Here is a 20276-nt window from a genome sequence, read left to right as displayed (position 1 = left end):
GCAACACAAACAATGGGCAACAGCGAAAGACCATGCAGAGAGAAAAATGCAAGAACCAACAACAACCCAGACAGTGGAAACACTGCAACTCTCATTCAGGCACCACCCAGCCAGCAAACACTTGGAGGTAGACCCAACCTACACTCTCAAAGAAGTCAAACAACCAAGAAAATCCAACACCCATTGACTGAAGATTCCACTAGAGTGGCCATGAAAAGAGACAGGCAAGGGCTGCAAGAACCACTGAAACCGATCATATTGAATTTAGGACACAAACACAGAACATCAGTGTGACCAAACAATTCTCCATATTTGAAAAAAGCACAGAAATGCCGCAATAACCAAGCTGTATTATTTGTTTTATTTATTTATTTTTACATTTATAAAGCACACTTAGCCGGGAGGTATCAACAACAACAAAACACAAAATCTAAAAACCAACCAAAGGCGCAGAAACCCAAATCTAAAAGATCAAGGCCTGTATACGAATATGCAAACTCCGTCACAAGACCATGCTAAAGGAAACAATACAACACGGATTCTAAATAGTCCAAAGCCATCAACGAACAATAAGAAAATCATAGACTCAGTGTCTATGGACATCCAAGTACAAAATGTGCCTACCACCAGAGACAGAAGTACATCTAGGAGAGATTCGAGCACATCATCCAGTGAAACCATAGGATGAAGAAATCAGAAATCTGCTCGAAGAAGTCTCATATTACGATGAGGTCCTGAAAGATAACATAGAAGAAAGAACTGAATCATGTAACAGTAAATAATGTGTCCACATCGTCAACAAAAAAAACATCAGATGAGACGAGGAAAACAACAATCGATGAAGGGCAACATAGTGAATTCCCAGTCCTTAAACAAAAAATGGGTGGCTGCAGAAGCCAAATTACAGTCACAGAGAGAAAAATCAAAAAAAGAACATAGAGTTGATTACAAATTGACCTCCAGACCTAGAGTTGACCACAAATTCAGCCCCAAACCAGGATACAGAAAAAAGCTAGGAAACTCGGACAACAACCTATTAGCGGTTGAGAGAACTTTTTGTGATAAAGACAACCTGATACTAAATCGAAGAAATATCATAAAATGAATTCATAACTGGGGGCGCTGTTGAGCAGCCTAGGGAATGGCTGCCTAGCTTCTTAGCTCCGTGCATCACTGGCATATATCCAAATACATCGGCGGATTGCTGCACAATTCATTAACAACAAACATCTTGGGGCATTGCTGATTACCTGCGCTACACCTACTCCTTGCCCCGAGCAAAATCAGACTTTTGGAGCCCTGTCGCGGCTGCTCACCACCTGGCCGTGTGGGCGACCCTGTGGGCGGCCATCTTCCCATCGCTGCGTGCAGCCAAGCTCCGCAGCTGCTGTGGGGCTGCGATCACCTACTGCGAAGAGACACCCCTCAATAGGGCCATGTGTGCTGCTCTACCTTCAACTGACTACTGAGATGCTCGCTGCCACTGGTGTTGACGACCTCCTCCAGCCCGGGGTGCAGTGAGCCTGGTCCTCGCATGTGCTGAGGCTGCCGCCGGGGAGCTGCATAGTGGAGCGGTCCCCTGTGGTTGTTGCCGCATGAGGTGCCTCTGTCATCTTCTGCTGTGGGCTTTGCCGCTGTGCATTGAGTGGCCGTGAGCTCCCGCCCTGCCCGGCGGACACTGAAGCGGGACACACGCCGTACGTGCCTCACCACTGGAGACCCCACTGTGGGCCGCCGCCGTGCCGCTTCTGGGCCCCGCGTTCACTGCGCTGCAGAGCCTCGGGTGGCGGCCTGAGCCCCCGGAGGTGGTCCATCCCTCCGCTTCTGCAGGTGAGGAGGTGGGGAGGGGGCAACTGGAGGTCCCGGGTGTCCGTTGGTGAAAGTGGGGAGGCTGCATACTGCGCGCAGAGGGGCCCTGTCACTGGGCTGAGGTGGGTCCTCGCCTCCCCCCCTCGGTGGGTGCCAAGATGTCCACAAATTAACTGTGTCGGCCGCCGCTTGGCCTTCCCTCCTTCATTCCTCTCACAGTCTCCTGCAGCGTGATCTGTATACTAGATGGGGCTCTCAAAAACCTGCTTATACTGCACTGCAAACTATATTATGTGTGTTCCTGCACCCACCAGCGTTGTTACCTGCAACTGAACTTATATTGACACCACCCACCATAACAGCAACTACCACCACTTTACGGTGGTGGATTACCCACACCTTCATATTGCTACTGCTTCGCTTGTGGGACCAACCAGCTGATGCCCACGCTGTCCTGATGTGTTGCGTTGCAGCCTGGTGAGGGCTACTTAACCTTTCATGCTGGATGATTGTAGCGAGGACTGCACCATCTGACCGCCCAGACGGCACTACGCAGGCTCAAATTGACCCGCACCGCGTGCTCCTCAGGGGCCCCAAATGATCCTGCCTGCACTTACTCACTGCAACTACCTAATTTCTTCTGAGTGGTCTACGACTTCCGGTGCCCACCTTCGTCAAGTCATTGCTACCGGTCCACTCATATTCAAACAGTTGAGTATGGCATCCTCAACGCATCCCACCATCCGTACCACACCGATATACTGCAGCCAACTGGGCTCCACCTTGTGGTACCTGAATCTCCAACTCTCTGCCCTGCTTGTGTGGCACCTAACTCCTACCGACTGCCAATAATGCCCACTCACTGTACATTGCAACCATAAGCTTTATATGCTTGCCCAGGGGTGAGCCACCGACCTTATAGCAATGTCGAATAGACCCTGTGGTAGCAGCAAGGTGGGAGCCATGGACAAATTTGCAAAGGCGGTGCCCCGGCGGAACTGAACCATGCATCCATCAATCAGGAGGACGCTGACTCCTATCCGGGCACGCTGACTCCCGACCTCGCTACTATGATGGAATCCATGGCCAAAAACTTTGCTTCTTTCCATGAGAAACTAGACGACATTAATGCCAATGTTGCATCACTTAAATCGCAACTTGATCAGGCTGGCCAGGATCACTGACGGAGAATCCAGAATTAGCACAAATGAGGGTGATGTATGCATGCTCCAGGACACCGCTGTATCACTATCACGCGACATGAAGACGGTCAAGGCAAAATGCGACGATTTGGAGTCCAGGTCGCCGTAACAATGTTCGCATCATCGGGGTTCCTGAAGATGCCCTCAAAGGATGCATAGACCTGGCAGTCGAAAACCTGATTAAAGAGCTATTTGGGGACCCTGATCTGTCTCCCTTCTTCATGGTTGAATGCGCTCACCGAGCCCTCTCGCCTCGCCCGAAACCTGGCGACTTTCCCAGACCTGTCATTGCCAGAATCCTCAACTATCGTGACAGGGACCTCATTCTTCGTCTGTCCCGTGAGAAGGGCGAGCTTCGCCTTGGCTCTCAGGTTATCAGGATCTTCCCAGACTTCTCTGTAGGAGTACAACAAGAGCGGCATCAGTTCCTGGGTGTAAAGAAACTGCTGAGGGAGCATAACATCCCATACGCTATGCTGTTTCCCGCCTGGCTTAAATTTATGTTCAGACAGCAACTGTACTTCTTCAACGTTCCTGATGAGGCCGTGAAGTTCATCGAATCACAGATACCTGTCCATAACCCAGCTGATGACCTCATGGACAACGATTGAGCCAGGCCCCTCTGCCTCTGCAATGCCTGTGCTCTACATGTCGCAGCGCATCCGTTTTCATATTATTTGTTGACTGACATGCCGCCTTGTTGGTGTCCATGCTTTGGGAGTAACCGCTTTTCCACTGTCCCTATTAAAGTGGCTAGGCTGAAATCATACGAGCAAAGATTGTGATATAATTTCCCTGATCTCAGTCTTCCTATGAGCCATGTACTTATGTTCTCTTAATTTCGGCATAGTGACAGGCTCAGAGTTGCTTCTTTCTCTCCCATGCACTGCATTGATATTATTTCAAGTGGGTCAAGCTCCAGGTCTGTTCCGAGATTCTGAGCTCGCAATCTATAGTGTATTTGTTATAGTGCTGCCTCCTATATACACTTATTCATAATGATGTTCTATCTTACTTGTGGCATTTAAAATCGTTAGTTCACATTGCAATCAGCCTGACCTCCTCAGTAGCCACTAAGTATGTTGATGTTTTGGTAAATTGTGACTAACCCACCTTGGGCCCACCCCGGTCTTCTCTGTTAGGTCTGACCAATGGTTTTCTTTCTGCAGTCAGATTATCCGTGTTGGATCACTGATATACAGTCTAAAGAATTATGTTGATGGTGCCACGGGCCATATCGGCTTTCCTATGGGGAATCTGCTTGCCTATTGCCAGCTGGGCAACTCCCAAGTGTTCATGTGGGTCCTCCTGTGGCCCGTCCATTGATTTGCTGCTCCCTGGATTGCTGTTTCTGGTGCGCTGGGGGTGCAAGGCCCGTCCTTTCCCTGGTGTCCGCACGGCAACAGCGCACACCATTGCAGTTGCAACGGCTAATTTTGTGGGGTTCTTGATTGGGCCCATTGAGCTGCCGGACTGAGTTGTGTCGAGTCTGCTGATAATTGGTTAACAGGCATTGTTGGTGAATTGGGGGGTGGGGGCACCGCCGATCGTTGGTGGGTGGTGAGGGAGCGGAGAGGTTTGGTTTGGGGTAAATATACAAAAAATGGCAGAGGTAACGCAGCATCCCTCACAGTGAAGGGGTTGTGCAACGGTTGTGTATTTGGCTGGAAGTGCACACGGAACTACATGTGCTGGGATGTACCCTAGATTTGCCTGATGCCCACTAAGGTAATGTCCTGGAATATCTGGGGCCTAGGCATTTACACTAAGTCTCGCAAGATTGTGTCCTATGCTCAAAGACATGGGATTAGAATACTCATGTTACAAGAGACTCATGCCCGGTCCCATCTGGCAACTGCCATCGCACCAACCCGGAGACCCAACAGATTTTTCACTACCTACTCCACACAGGCTAGAGGTGTATTGACCTTGATACACAAGTCTATTAAATTCAATCTACAATCGACCCTGATGGCAGATGCGTCATATTGCATTGCATGCTGGTGGATAGGGAATATCTCTTGGTAAACACCTACGGCCCCAACATTGATTCCCCTGACTTTTTTCATGCTGTGGCCACTATCCTACTGGGCTATGTGGGGATCCAGATCATTTGGGGGGGGGCATGAACCTGGTACTTGATGTGGACCTTGATAGGTCAGGGGCGGCACCCAGGGCACTATTGCGAGCAGCATGCAAACTGCAATCTAGCTGTGATGCACTTGACATCCGTGATATCTGGAGAACTTTCCACCCCACCTACGTGCATACACATACTATTCAACTGTGCACGAAAGCTCATCCAGAATTGACCTCTTTCTTGTTTCCAATGGGCTGGTTTGTAAGGTCCGGGAGGCCCAAATACTAACACGTACCATATCCGACCATGCACCTGTTACTCTTTCGGTTGAGCTTGGATTGCCCGTTCCCACTTGCAGTACATGGCGATTCAAATCCGCTGCCCTCCTAGACATAGTATTTAAAGCTGACATACTGTCTGACATCACCACCTACTTTGAGACATCATGCATATTGGCACCTGCTCAGGATTTACAATCAACTATTCCAAGTCCGAAATTTTCCGACTTACCACCGGCACTCCACAGCTGGCTTCTGAATACCCACTCCGCTGGTCCCCCAGCGGTATTCGATACTTGGGGGTCCAGTTGTCCTTGTACGAGCCCACGCTGCTGGCAGATAACTATGGGGCGGCTCTTCAGTTCGCCGAGTCAAAGATGGCCAGGTGGTGCTCCCTACCGTTGTGACTTGCAGAGAAGCTCTCCCTTATTAAAATGATCCTGGTCCCGAAGCTGCTACATATATTCTGCAATGTCCCCATTTGGCCCAGGAAACGCTACTTCACGAACATACACAAAACCTTTCCACAGTTCCTATGGCACTTGGGAGTGGTCCGCAAGAAATGGCAGGACATCGTGCTCGCATATGAATGTGGTGGCTCACAGCGCCCGATCTGTTGTTCTACTGGGTGGCTGCACAGGCCCAATATGCTACATACTGGTACCCAAGTCCTTTCACCCACCCACATGTCAAGCTGGAAACACTGGCTGCAGCTGGGACCAACATCATGTCCCTAGTGGTCCAGTGTGAGTTCTCACCTGACTCCCCATTTGACCCGGTGGCGACCACACTAATTGCTTGGAACCGCATCCTTACCGCGTCTGCCAACACGTGCCCCTATTAAAAATGGCTCCCCGCTTGGAGATTTCCCAGGATGGAACCCACGCAGGACCCGGCCTTGGCCCGCCAATGGGAAGACTTGGGATACCTGGCACTTACAGACTTTTTCCCTAATGGGAGGTTCATTGACCATCTGACTTGGAAGCAGGGTCACACGGAATCCGCACTTGAAATGTTACAGTACTACAGACTCCGCGTTTCTTTCCGAGCTATGTGGCCCACCTTTCCTAACGAGCCTCCCGACTCTCCCGAGGTTGCTTTTATCACCAACTTCAGTGGCGCTCGTTGCATAGTTTCGTCCCTCTACAAACTTCTGTTGGCCCGGAATCCCCCCTATCCTCCCTGCGCACGCTCCGAATGGGCAGACAAACTGAATTTGGAGATTTCCGACCACCAATGGCAAAAGATGTGTTCCCACACCAAAAGAGTATCTCTCAACTTCCGCTACCGGCTCATCCAGTTTAAATTGCTTAACAGACTTTACTATACTCCTCGCAGGCTCTCCAAATTTGCGGGAACCGACATACACACATGTGCCCGCTGTAAGGAGGAGGGTGCAGACCACCTACACATGTTCTGGTTATGCCACAAGTTGGTGGTCTTCTGGGAGGCGATACTGGGGGCCCTCGCCAACATCACTGGGGTGGCGATTGACCCCGACCTGTTGGGGGTCTTGTTTGGAGTTTGGGAAACCTAAGATACTAGAACACTGGTTAAATTTCTTGACATCGGCTGCATGATAGCCAAAAAGTGAGTGCTCCGATGCTGGAAAAGTCCCTCCCCCCAACCATTCAGAAATGGCTGAGATCATTCACCTGGTCCTGCACCTGCGAAGAAGAATATTTAACAATGCTCCCTGCACACTCCCGCCCCAGAAATGTGTGGTCAGCATTTAACAGTTATCGCATGAACCTATCTGAAGACATGTCTAGTATCGACTCTCCCAGAGCTTCGTAGTCACACTCTGGCGTGTTGTGCATCATACTGCTCCTGTCCTCCATTTAATTGTTGCATTCCTGCCTCGACATGGATGTTATGTTGTAGGATATGTATTACTAATGTAAATTCAGTGATATGTATTCTTTCCTGTGTGTGTGCTGTAACTTCTGCCAATAAATAAAAAAATAAAAAAAATAAAATCATAACTGTCCAAAGTTGAGATGCATAACATCAGAAGTCATCAAAGTGGTACAATTCAAAAAGGAGCATAGAATGGACAGAATAATTGAGTACATCGAGCAGCATCAAATGCAACACGTGAAACAAGACCTTCACGGAAAACAAACACACATCAAAGTAGTAAAAGTGAAAATCAACAAGTAAAGACCTAATGACAAACAAACGGAGCAAACCTGCCGTCCTTAAAAATATGACTGAGTAATGATACAACCTCTACTCTCATGGCAGAAAGACAAGTAGAGCTAAATCAACACGCAGCAAACAACCAAGATTGGTCTGGGTTATCAAAGGCCCTATTCCATACTGATCAACACTAGCGCCATGAGAAGCATAAAAATTGGATTGTAGAACTCCCGTGGCTTCACACACCTGTTTAACAATAAAGATCTAGGATTAGAAAAATATGATATCCTAAGTCTTCAAGATTCATGGCTTAGGACGACCCCCCCTGTGAAGGAGAAAATTGCTACCACAATAGCGCAGAAAAAGGTACATCTGGCAGACCCTACTCAGAGCTACTTACACTCTTGAAGAGAGGCGTGGGCATGTGTGTGAGAGAGTCCACAGATCCTAACCTCTTCACACAAACAGTGGTCATTGAACAACAGATCAATGGCAAACTTCAGAGAAAGATAGTGGTCGTATTTAATCTTTACTTCAATTCAGACAAATGCATGTGTAAGACATTCATCACAACAATTCTGGACAAATTGGACAAGGCATTATTATCAGACAAAGACCTGCATAATATTTTGTGTGGGGATTTGAATGTGAGATTCATCAGCGCTTAAGGAAAACCAATGGTAAGCACTAGTTTACAAATGAGAGCCAGCAAATGGGCAGAAGAAATGACAGAATACAACTTACCCATGCCCATGTAATAAACACTGTCCAGATGAGGACACAGCGCGGCGATCTGGCGGCGCAATACCAGTCTCCTTCCTGTAACATGGTGGATTTCAGTACTGCAGGCGGCGGACTAGTGTTGCAGGCAGTGACTGACCTACCCGTGGCCACGCCCCCCGTCGCACGCAACGCTTATCCGGAGACGGCGAAGGCAGTTCAACGCATTGCTACTCTCCACCGAGTCCAGTTACGCTCCGTGAGTTTGTTTACTAACTGCTTACTAATAAACCTTGCAATACCCTAGTGTTATCTTTCTTTTACATTCGTCCTGATAGTCACTTTCACTCTTTGTCTGACTTTCGTCCCAATCATTCTCTCAGCACTCTGGAAAGGAATCCCTACTCCGCTCCAGAATACTTTCACGTGCATGGCGTGGCAGAGATGCCTCCTTTGACAACAAACGCTCGCTGATCGGGTACGTCCCTTCGCATTCTTCCGATCCCGCTCTCTCTTCGCAATGCGGTGAGAATCTTGTGGCTTAATATATAGATCCTCCTTCACTGTTTTCCTACAGGCAAAAGCTTCAATCCGTCCACAAGGGATGCAACACTCTTAGCTATTTATTCCGACCCACGTTCGGAACAGATCTCTTTCCACCATCCTTCTTTGAGGGTAAGATTCCCCAAGAGTTTCTCTAGGAACTTATTTCAAGATCCCTCTTCCATCTGGTTCTTACTCCTCTGCTTATTTTACAGTCCCTTGGTCAGTTCCTATTAGTACCCCGGGTCTGAGATCGGGGGCCACGCCTTTCATCGTTCGGAGCATATCTTTTGCTAGATCTGGGTAAGCCTCCCAGCTCCTCCTTCCTTTACTCCATTCTTGTTTATGTGAATGTGTTTGTGGGTTAAACTTAAATGTCCTCTTATGTTGTTGTTCGTTTTCAATAGTCCTTACTGACTGGGTGAAGATCATTTACCACATTGAGAATTAACATCCGTATCATCCAGATCATCCCTGGGGAGCTGTTATCAGGAAACCTTGAACCCTAGCAGCTCTTTCCGGCACAGGGTTTTTTCCCCTATGGGGGGTTTTCCCTGGAGGGCTCACCCCTGGCTGGACCTTGTAGTTCCGGTCAGCGGAGGGACTTCTAGGTATTTCCCCACTCTCGTCCTATTCAGAGGAGAAGTCCTAAAGAAAGGATTCAGGTAGGTGTTTCCTATTTTTTGTTCAAGCCATGCTAAAATATTTGTAGTAATAATTATTACACAGTGGTCATTGAACAACAGATCAATGGCAAACTTCAGAGAAAGCGAGTGGTCGTATTTAATCTTTACTTCAATGCAGAGAAATGCATGTGTAAGACATTCATCACAACAATTCTGGACAAATTGGACAAGGCATTATTACCAGACAAAGACCTGCATATCATTTTGTGTGGGGATTTGAATGTGAGATTCATCAGCGCTCAAGGAAAACCAATGGTAAGCACTAGTTTACAAATGAGAGCCAGCAAATGGGCAGAAGAAATGACAGAATACAACTTACCCATGCCGAATGCCCAAACCAATGTAGACATCCCAGCCTAGTGTACATGGTTGAGAGGCAAAACAGGAGCAGTTTTAGACTACGAATTTGTCTCCACCAACTGCCTACAATCAATAGACCAATTCAAAGGTGTTCAAATGACAAGAAGTTACCACAATCTATTGGAAGGCACATTTAATATTGTGATTGCAAAAATCATACCTCTCCTAAATGCACCATTACGAGTGTCTCAAGGATAAAGCAGATTGAAACTGTACTCTCCTGACATCTTCACAATAACCAATGCCCTTAAACACATTTCTAGGGGTTCCAATGCAACACCAGAATATACATGGCTACTTCTTCAATTCCAGGAACCTACAAAAACTGAGGATAAGGCAAAACACATACTAAAACATATGTATGATATGCAAGTAGTGTAAGCAAAAAAGATATTGCGTTCACACTTAAAAAAGATAAAAACTCTCACTCATCCAGAGATCAAACTCCTTTTGAAGAAACAAAAATGATACACTGAAAAATGACTTTGTGTGTTGGTAATTTGAAGATTCCCCTAACATGGCAAATGTATAAAGGATGGTACTTTGTGGAGCACTGCATTTGGGTTACATCAGTGCTGCAAGTTTGCTTTGCGAACTGAAGGACTTGGTGATTGCACTGTTGCAGCTTTTCCCCACTGCAACAGTGGTTTTCTCAGGCATACCAGAGCAGTATGGAACAATCCCAATGTACTATGCTCCCAGCAAGAGGTCGACAGGTGTCTTGTAAACAGAGGCATGTCAGTAATTTTGTTCAGTGCTAGGATTTTCTTCTGTGCCAATGAGAACCGTAATGCTTCTAATGTGAGCTTCTTCAGTGCACCTACCTTTTTTTGCCCCCCATTGAAAATGTTATTTTGTTCCACAATCTAAGAGCTATTTTGGAGAAACTCGTGTAATAATGTAAGGAAGAGAAGAAAAGAAAAGTCCCCAAAAAATACAACAGAAAAGGTGTTTGTTTACAAGCACCTTTAAAAAAATAAATAAAAAAAGAGCCACCAACAAAGAGGAGATCCATTACCTGAATCAAATGTGTCCCCGCACCCATGCACAAAGGACGATATGTCTGCGGACACCGCAGTAGTTCCAACATCGCATGTTCCACAACTGGGGCTTTTGAGGGTGGCAGGCATGGAAATGGGTCTGTGGAGGCCTGGGGAATGGTCAATAAGGTTTCCTGGGTGTGGTGCGTAAGGAGAGACTGTTCCAGAAAGTATGTTTGCAGAGAGGAGTGCCGATGGCTATGGTTATGGCTGTATCATTCAGGAGGCACAGTGCATGGATTTTGGGCAACTCCTGCATACATTGGTTGGAAGTGCATGCAAAACACTGTGGAGTGGCTGCACATCTTGGATTCCAACATGTGGATGTCCTCTAGTATGGAGTACGTAGAATGAAGTGGCAGAATGTTGTTCCTCTTTGTGCCACTTTGGTGACACTCAATCATACAGATATTATTATTATTCATTGTGGAGGAAACAGTTTAGGACATGTTACCAGATTTTCTCTGCAGTTTGCGATGAAGGAGGCACTTGGCCAAGTCATGGACATGTTTCCAAAGAAGTAATTTTTTCTCGCATTACCCAGAGACATATTTGGCTGCGTTCTTCTTCATTTGGTCTGCAAATGGAGAAAGCGAGGTGCAATGTGAACAAGGCTGTTTGCTCCTTTTTGAGAGATGTTGGCATGTTCTCCTTCCACAATGAAAACATTACATTTTGTAGCACCTACATTTTTCGCAAAGATGGAGTCTATCTTACTGATGCTAGTAATCAGCTGTTTCTGCAAAATATTCAAAATGCACTGCAGTGTTTTTTGCAAGTATAGCAAGCATTTCCCCAGTGGGTGTTGGCCACTTCAACCTTTCCAAAAACAATCAAACACCACAAAAAGTCTGTTTTCAGAGCCAGTACTTTGTCCCGGAAATGAGTGCAATGTGTTTGATGGAGCCACCCCTTGCATTACTTTAGATGTCCGCAAACTAACATGTAGTCCGCTGAGCTTACAAGCTGCGCGGCAGGCTGCCTCACTTCATTGCCAAATCTATTTTTGAACTGTGAACGGTGGCTCTGAAAAGAGCCTTTTTTAATTTCTTTTCTTTTTTCTTTTATTTTTACACATGACACAGAAGGAAAGGAAGGGAAGGGAGGGTAGGGAAGGGACACCAACCACAGGGATAAGAAAGGGCAAGTGGAGAAGGGATGATTTTGGGTGGGCCTCACTTCGGTAGGGTGCACTCCTTCTCATGCTCCCAGACTGAGGCCTTGAAAGATCTTCGAAGTTGCTCCTCCCTGCATAGTACCACATCGCAGTACATGCACAATACAGTGATCTTTGAAAGGTAAGGGTCCGCTGCAGTGTGTATGGCCTGCAAGGCTGGTTTAGGTATCTGCTGCCCCGCACAAGTGTCTCTAGTGGTGGCAGGAGTAGATGCAGAGGATGCTGCAGAGGAACTCAACCTACTGCCTTGTTGGAAGGGGACAACCCTCCAAACTGCTGCCTTGTGGTTCGATTTCAGACATCACCGCATGGAGGTGGTGCAGTAGCCGTACAAGCCTGGTTGCTGCGACTGAGTACTGTTGCACTCAGTGCATCTCACTTGGTTAGCACGAGCTTTGGGCACATCTCCTACGGTGGTAAATAGTTTCCATACCCAGGACTCAAGCTGGCTGCAGGCAATGGGGAATTTCTCTACTACTTCCTCGTTCCCTTCTTGATCCCTATCTACATTACCACGCCTATTCCCTTATCCAGGCCCTTGGGAAGGTGGTGGCAGTGGTGAAGGTGAGGGGGAGGGTGTGTGTGCTGGTGAGGTAGAGGCAGTAGCAGCAGTCATGCTTGCCATTAGCTCGAAAAGGTAATATAGCACAGCAAAATTGATCAGAAAGCAATTCCAGCACGGAGCAATCTGGACAGCTGCTGTATTCTGCACTGCCACAACAGAATGAGGAGCAGCTCTCGGCTGTGACCTTTTATAGGGTTGCAGGTGAGGAAATGGAACCCGAAAGCTGGCCTAAAAGGTTCTGAAAGATTGTCAAATCGACAGGGGCACAGTGTGGAACCTCTGCAAAGGGTGTAGTTTAACAGTAACACTCCTTGCATTGCCGAAAACAGTACTTTTTCAATGTCTGAGGGCCCGGATCGTGTCCACCAATTAAGGGCTCACGCTCAGTATGGGTGTGGTCACATGGCGACGTCGCAAATGTTCTTGAATGGGACAGCAATCCGCAGGACGCGTATTGCACAGAATACTTTGTACACATGTGCATAGGTGTCCTACGGACAGGGTTGCGATCCCCGGACTAATTAAAAGTGCGGCAAACATTATCGCACAAGCTTGATCTTTGTAAGGTACAGCAGGTGGGACGCGTATGTGCACAGCTCTCCGTATGACATGGGTGGGTGCCTCGCAATACTGAAAGTACGTAAAAAAAAAATTCAGACATGCTGCTCTGGGGCAATGTTAGCAGGACACCGAAGATGAGATACGCATAGGTGTGCTACAGTCACACGTGCGCTCCCACAACTAATTAAAGGTGCATCACAAGATGCAGACATGTGGACAGGAGTGGCGTCCTGCGGACACCTCTATTTTCATTGAGGATTGGCCAGCCAGGTGCGGTGTCTGTAGGACACCTCCATTTTCCTTAATTGCGGCCATACAGGACAGTACTGTGCGCCGTGGAGTCGTACCGGGATAAAATAAAAAGAAAAACCCACACACACACACACACATCAACAACTTACATATACACCTTTATTTTCACACATACATACATACAATTAGGAAAGGGAAGCGGTAGCAGAAATGGACACATATACAGGTGAATTGGGGTTTGGTACAAGTTGGCCATGAGGGGAAGAAGGGATTGAGGTCTCATCGTAACGTCTCTCTTCACAGGGAATTTGTGGGGATAGTTGGCTGGGAAATGGGGAAGGGCTACAGGTGCAGGTGGGCAGTGGTATTTTTATTTTTCCCATGTGTCCTTGCACAAAATCTTTTAATGCGGCAACATTTTTAGCAATTCCACCATTTTCCCTTCCAGGCTGTCTAGATTTCATTTACATACTTTCCTTCATTTTCTTTGCCCATATGCTGCTGTGAAAGAGGTGCCGCTTGTGGGGTATTTCCTTCATTTGCAGTATGTACTGTTAAAGAAAAAATATATGTTAACTGCGTGTGAAGTAATATATATTAACTGTCTTACTTTTCAGACTGTGATGTGTCCCAATAGGGTTACTATTGTCAATCATTTCGTCATGAGGGAAATTCTCTTCCAACCACTCTAGGGTGCTTGCCATTGCTGCGTACAAAAAGAAACATCATGTTTTTCTACTATTGTACATTGAACAAATTGTGCAAGTATAGGAAAAACTTTAGTGTAGTTACCATGAAGTAGTGACGTTCTGCTCTTAGTACTTTGCAGTCCTTACTCTAACAGTTCCTTCTTCGTTTGTATGTAATGCAGCACTGCTGCAATATTGTTAGAACCAGATGTTATTTGTCTGCTTGGTGCATTCCATTATGGTGCATACTGTATGCATTTGCTCTGCTCGTTTCATAAGTACAGAGTTTGCAGACCTACTGCATTTTTCCTTGCAATTCACGTATATGGTGCTGTTTGCATGTGTTCTGTGTCTTTGCTGAATGGTACCATTATGTAACAGAACCCTTGACTTTCTGAGTTGGATGGTACCCGATGTCCGCCAACAGACGCACATTCCGTGGTCACTGTGCTCATCAGCATGGAGCCATCGATTTAGTATGTTATATGTTGCATCTATACAAGCCAAGGGTATCCTGGTAAAAACCTACGAAATTCAGTGAAAAAACATTGTTAAAGGGCCGTTATGGTTAAGTTGCACTGCTAAAAACCTAGCAAAATCAGTGAAAAAACTTTGTTACAGGAATGTTATGGTTAAGCTGCACTACTAAAAACCTAACAAATTCAGTGAAAAACATTGTTAAAGGAATGTTATGGTTAAGCTTTGCAAATACGAACTTATCAAATTCAGTGAAAAAACATTGTTAAAGGGACGTTATGGTTTAGTTGTCTGAAGAAAAACCCATCAAAGTAAGTGCAAAAACTTTTTTGAAGGGACATTACAGTTACTTTGCACTAATAACAACCTATCCATGTTATGGTTACAAGTACAACCCAAAAACCCCAGAAATTGGCCAGTTATGGTAAGCATAAGCAACCATAACCTGCGCCACCACTGTGCGCTGCAAGGACAAACACCCATGACATCAAACATGATATCACAAATGGCATTGATGACATCACTGATGATATCACATGTCTGGCACCCTCGTCTTTTGTTCACTGACATATGTAGGCCAGGTGGTTTTCCTCACTGACAGACAAGGACGAAAAATTGAAAAGGTACTATATTTGTAGAGCTTACCCATCTCCAATGTTCTTACACTACTTTCCTTAGGATCCACTCACATCTCATGATACATATGGATAGGGGAAGAAGCAAGCCTGAAACACAGCAATCATTTGTGCGCATAAACATAATTAGATTGGTTAAGAAACGTTTCTGGTAATTCTGCTGCAGTTTTGCCTGCTTTATTTTCCCTGTATATGTTCATATTTGTATGTGTTGTGGTCTCTTTTTGTTTTGGGGGGGGTCCCAAAAATGTTTTCTTTTCCATAGACTGAATGGACAAAAACTTTGCACACACCTACAGGCCAAACCTCTGGACCGATTTTCACCAAATTTGCAGCAGGAGCGGCGGCCTGGTCCTGAAAGCGTTCTTTTGTAAATTTGATGAAAATTATGTTTCGGTGGGTGTGGCCAAGGCCTATGGCCGTAGCCATGCGCCCAAGAGCCTAGGCCTTGGCCACACCAACTGCAACATAATACACATTACAGTCTTACTTCAAAGACAACATGCTGCACTGCCGCATGTAATCACTCCAAGTTCACATTTCTTAAAGGACAATAGTGCTTGCTAATATGGCCCCCTTATCCCTATTGACATTTCTCTGCTGCCATTGCCATGCTCTGTTTACACAGAGCAACATCTTCAAATGCCGCACATCCTGGGAGAGCAGCATGCCACATATCTAGGCAGAGCTCCCCTAGCCCTTTTCTGCCCTGCCGTTCCACTATTACACTGAAGTGTGCGCTCAGGGCACAAAAGGCTTTAATCCGGCAGTGGGTGAAGGAAATTCGGCATGTTTACAGGTCCGCACAGAGTGCCAGCAAATCTTTGGCCAAAACCATCAATGCGGGAAACTACTGCAAAATACAGGATGGTTGGCCATTTCACTATTACCTTTGTTTGAGTACTTTTTCAGATGCACTAAGAACACGCTAGGTGTTGCCATTTTGTGCTACTGCTATGTGTGCATCACTTGCACTACTGCTATTTTCATAACGTTCATGCCTAGCGTAGTCAACGTGCCATATGAGCACCTATGTCTAGACATCAGGAAAAAAAACACAAGGTAAAACAGACATGCACACACAGAGCGTTCGGTTCCTGTCTTCCTGTACCCAGTAGTTGGTCAGAGAATATTTGCATAATTTGTGACCAACACTCTGTACTGTCGCCAGCGGTTTCATTTTTCATAGAATGTTCACAAGAAATTGTAAGCTGCATAAAATGCATGCTTTTTCCATTTTGCGGTTAACTTCCAGCATAGAATGATGTGTGTGTTTTTGTGTACTTCTTTTGTCATCTGGCAAAGCAGCAAAAGGATTTATTTATGGTCCTTGGTGGTTCGTGTGAGAGAACAAACTGTCTTTCTAAGTTAGGAAAGGTGCCAGTTGTTGTTTTTGTGATGTCTTACATCATAAAGATATGCATGTTGCCTCTTATTGCCGGAAACGCAAATGGACATACAGGGCCATAGCGATCCTCCAGATAAGGATGAGCATCTACACACCACTTATGGTAATCTTGCAATGATTGTTCCACAATCTATCTGACACAGGCAGTAAGGTATCAGGTATCTGCAAAAAAAGACGAATAAGAATACATTTCAGTAGCCATTATCAGTGGCAGTGTAAAGGACAAGGGCGCTGAGGGAAGGTTGTAATAAAGGACCCTAGATGGCTGGTTCATGCACATTAGGGTGAGCTACTATGTGTTAATGCGTACTGTCGGATGTTCACCCACAGGATTGCTGTCTGTTTTGTAGATGCCACTCTCCTTCCATGGCTACACACATGCCCTTCATCTTTCAAATGTTGCCAATAGACCCTTCTTTCATCTGCTTGCTTTTCACAACAGATGTGACTGCAAGTGAGTGTCGTCAGACCCACGGCACATTCTCTTTGTGTGTGCCCAAACAAACATAAAAAACAAAAACATTATCTTACAGGACCGCTCTGACTGCAGGACAATGCAGGAGATGTTTTTCCGAACCATTGACCAGTAAAATATTAGCTGTCGATGTTTGTGTGCCAGCCGAGTGCTATATGCTCCTCTGACCATTAATATTTTGAATACAATGAAGGCGCGTAAAACTGTTAAGTGTTTGAAAGGTCATTGTAAGGACAATACAGCCAATCTTTTAGCACACGATTGAACATATGGTGTACTGTTTCAGTGCAGGAGTTTCATTCATTTTCAATGTTGTGCACCATATATAGGTTTGCATGGCTTGGAGAACCATGTGAACAAAACAAACACAAATTATAGTACTCATTTAGGGTGAATGCTGCAGAGATGGTACTGTAATGGAGCGTGCATGACTATTCTTACAAAACCCACTACATTGCAAATGGACAAAGTGTACGGGATGGTACGTTAATAGTTATGTACACTGAACTGTATCCTATGAAATTTTAATCCCTGTACACATGTTATGTACAGTTGTATTGACATAATTTCTGCAAATTCCATGGTTATACTTTGTCTCCAGGAAATCGCACTGTACGGCGTACTAAACACTTGCAGACTACCTTTATGGAAAATATGTGCTGCAACGACAAAGTTATCTTTCATTTTCTTTTTAAATTTCATAGAACGTCTATATGTGGAGCAATTCATGCGTACCACTCAAGCCTATTTTACAATGAGCATTTCCCCTGTTCATAGAGAGGTATGTTAGGTTTCGATTTCCAGCCAGGAGATTTTTGGGCCTCTCCTTCATGAAAGGAAACAAATTCCTTTACAACTTCTTCAAAGATTGTATGTGGTTCCTAATGTATTCAGTATAGTCACCTGAACTGGGTGTGTCGCCTGTGTGGTACATTATGGCTATTGGTGTGAAGGTTTTATTGCCAAGTGATACCTTTCCATGTGTGAAGGTAGTAAGCTTGCAGTTATTTTTGTTTCCATCTGCATTGTATGTTGAAAGTTTTCATATTACATATTGCCTTTGTGATTGTATATGTAAGGTGGAAAGATTATCGAAATTGCAAGGCCTACACAATATCCTACGGTTTGCATTTTGTACCACTTGCTGAAATGGAATGGAATTACAGTTAGGTGTAGATACATAGAGGAAGCATTCGTTAGGGACTTCTTCCGGAATGAAATAATTGCAGAGAGTGCATGTATGTTCCCACATGTAGTGAACACTAAATCCTGACAGTCAATCGACACAAATTTGATTGAGATGACTGCTACTATGGTTCTTATTTAATGCATAAGCAGCAAGTGTTACATACACAAAAGGTAATCATAGGATATTCAACAAAATACATGGAACATACATGGTGTAGTACATGGATAACAGTACCCAAGCAACAGTATTTGGGTTTAAAATGTTGAGCAATTATATTCTTCATGTTCCCTGCTAGGGGATGATATGAGGCACTGACATTGTAATCACACTATAGAATGGACATGTGCGTACAAGAGTACGGTGGTCATAAAATATTCAAGACAAGAGAAACAGGTCAACACAACTGTGTTTCAGCCTTATTCCTGAGATACTGTAACCGTTTCCAGGATTGGTTGCAGAATTTCTGAGCAGGACTATCATTTGTAAACACATCTGGTCTGAGCCATTTAAGTAAATGTTTTCAACAATTGCTGGCATTTGCAACACACCATTGATTGCTACATTTGCATAGTAATTTACACCATTTGCATTCGAAAATTTGAATGGACCAGGCAGTTTTGTGTCTGAGTACCTTTTGCATAGTACACTTTGTAAAAGAGATGTCTTACACTACAATGTTGTGTTGCAAACATTTTGATATGGTGGAAGGTGGTTTTGCAAGCAGGTACAGAAATGCATGTTTAAGAATGTCTTCGTACTCCTGTGTATTAGCGCACTGGACAGGAGTTCATAGTTTGTAGTATTTTACTTTTTCCTTTATCGTTGCCATTCACATGGTGCTTGAGGAACTGCTGTAATGACTTGATAGAGTTGTGGCGACCATTACACATTAATGTGCATGGCCATTTGTAGATGGGCCATATTGGTTCGGTTCCATATTGAGTGGCATCTAAGTTTGATGGAGATATTTGTGAAAGCAGTGTTTCTTCTTCCATTATGCTATTGTCTACCTTTTCATATCCTCGTAGTGTGTTATGAATGGCAATTTGGTTTCTTTGCTCTTGGTTGTATGATTCTTCATTGAAGTATGGCTCTGTGCTGTTGGTGTGACTCCACTCACCTGTACCGATGTTGCCAAAGGTATCTATGCTGATATTGCGTTTGTTTCGAAGTAGTGGTTGTAGATTACAAATTAATTTTCTTAGTGGTTTCATTCTCTTTAAAATTAATAGAAAGAATTTTCCTTTCAAGAGCTTCCAGGATTACTTTTCTACTGTAAGATTTAAGGTTTCAGAGTGAATTCTCCCGTCTACTTATAAGGTTCTGAAGGACTCTGTGGTGGAATATTTTTTTTAAAATAACTTTTTTGAAATGCTTCCTTGTGGTGACATTAGCACTTTTACATGTTCTATTACAGTAGTGACAGTTGCACTCTTTTCATTGCCTTTCTTTCATTTCTACATTTTGACAGAGGCATTACATTCTCCTTACTGGTAGGTGCTTCGTTTTCCTTAGTGACTGCATTAGCTGTTCTGTTTCAACTTTGTGTACAAAGTCTGCTAGGGCTGCTACTTCCTATGCTTTTAGGTAGAGCTGGTATATTTCTGTGTTAAGTTCCTTTTTGCTAGGCATTCTGTAGCAGCTGTTGGAGAAAAAAGGAAAGTGTGCGTGTGCACATTTTGTGATATATATGTGTGCAGCTGTGCATGAATGGATGAATATGAGGGTAGAAATACAGATAGAGGTGTGTGATGGTGTAATGGTGTGTTAGTGTATGGTGGGAACGCTATATTGCTATTTGGGAATTCATAAAATGGTGGTGATATGGTAACACAAAGTTTGCAACTGCTGAGGTGCAATGAGTAAGAATGAAGCAAATACCAGTGGGTTGATGCAATGGTGTACCTTAATATACAAGAACACTGCACTGTCTGAGTGAGAGGTGAAACTCCACAATAGCATTGCACTTACTTTGTTGGCTGTCGAGA

This window comes from Ambystoma mexicanum, chromosome 12 (assembly GCF_040938575.1).
Source record: "Ambystoma mexicanum isolate Mex_15411 chromosome 12, UKY_AmexF1_1, whole genome shotgun sequence".
NCBI classification, from domain to species: Eukaryota; Metazoa; Chordata; class Amphibia; order Caudata; family Ambystomatidae; genus Ambystoma; species Ambystoma mexicanum.
The sequence above is the reverse complement of the archived record's forward strand: the minus strand, read 5'-3'. Positions refer to the sequence as shown.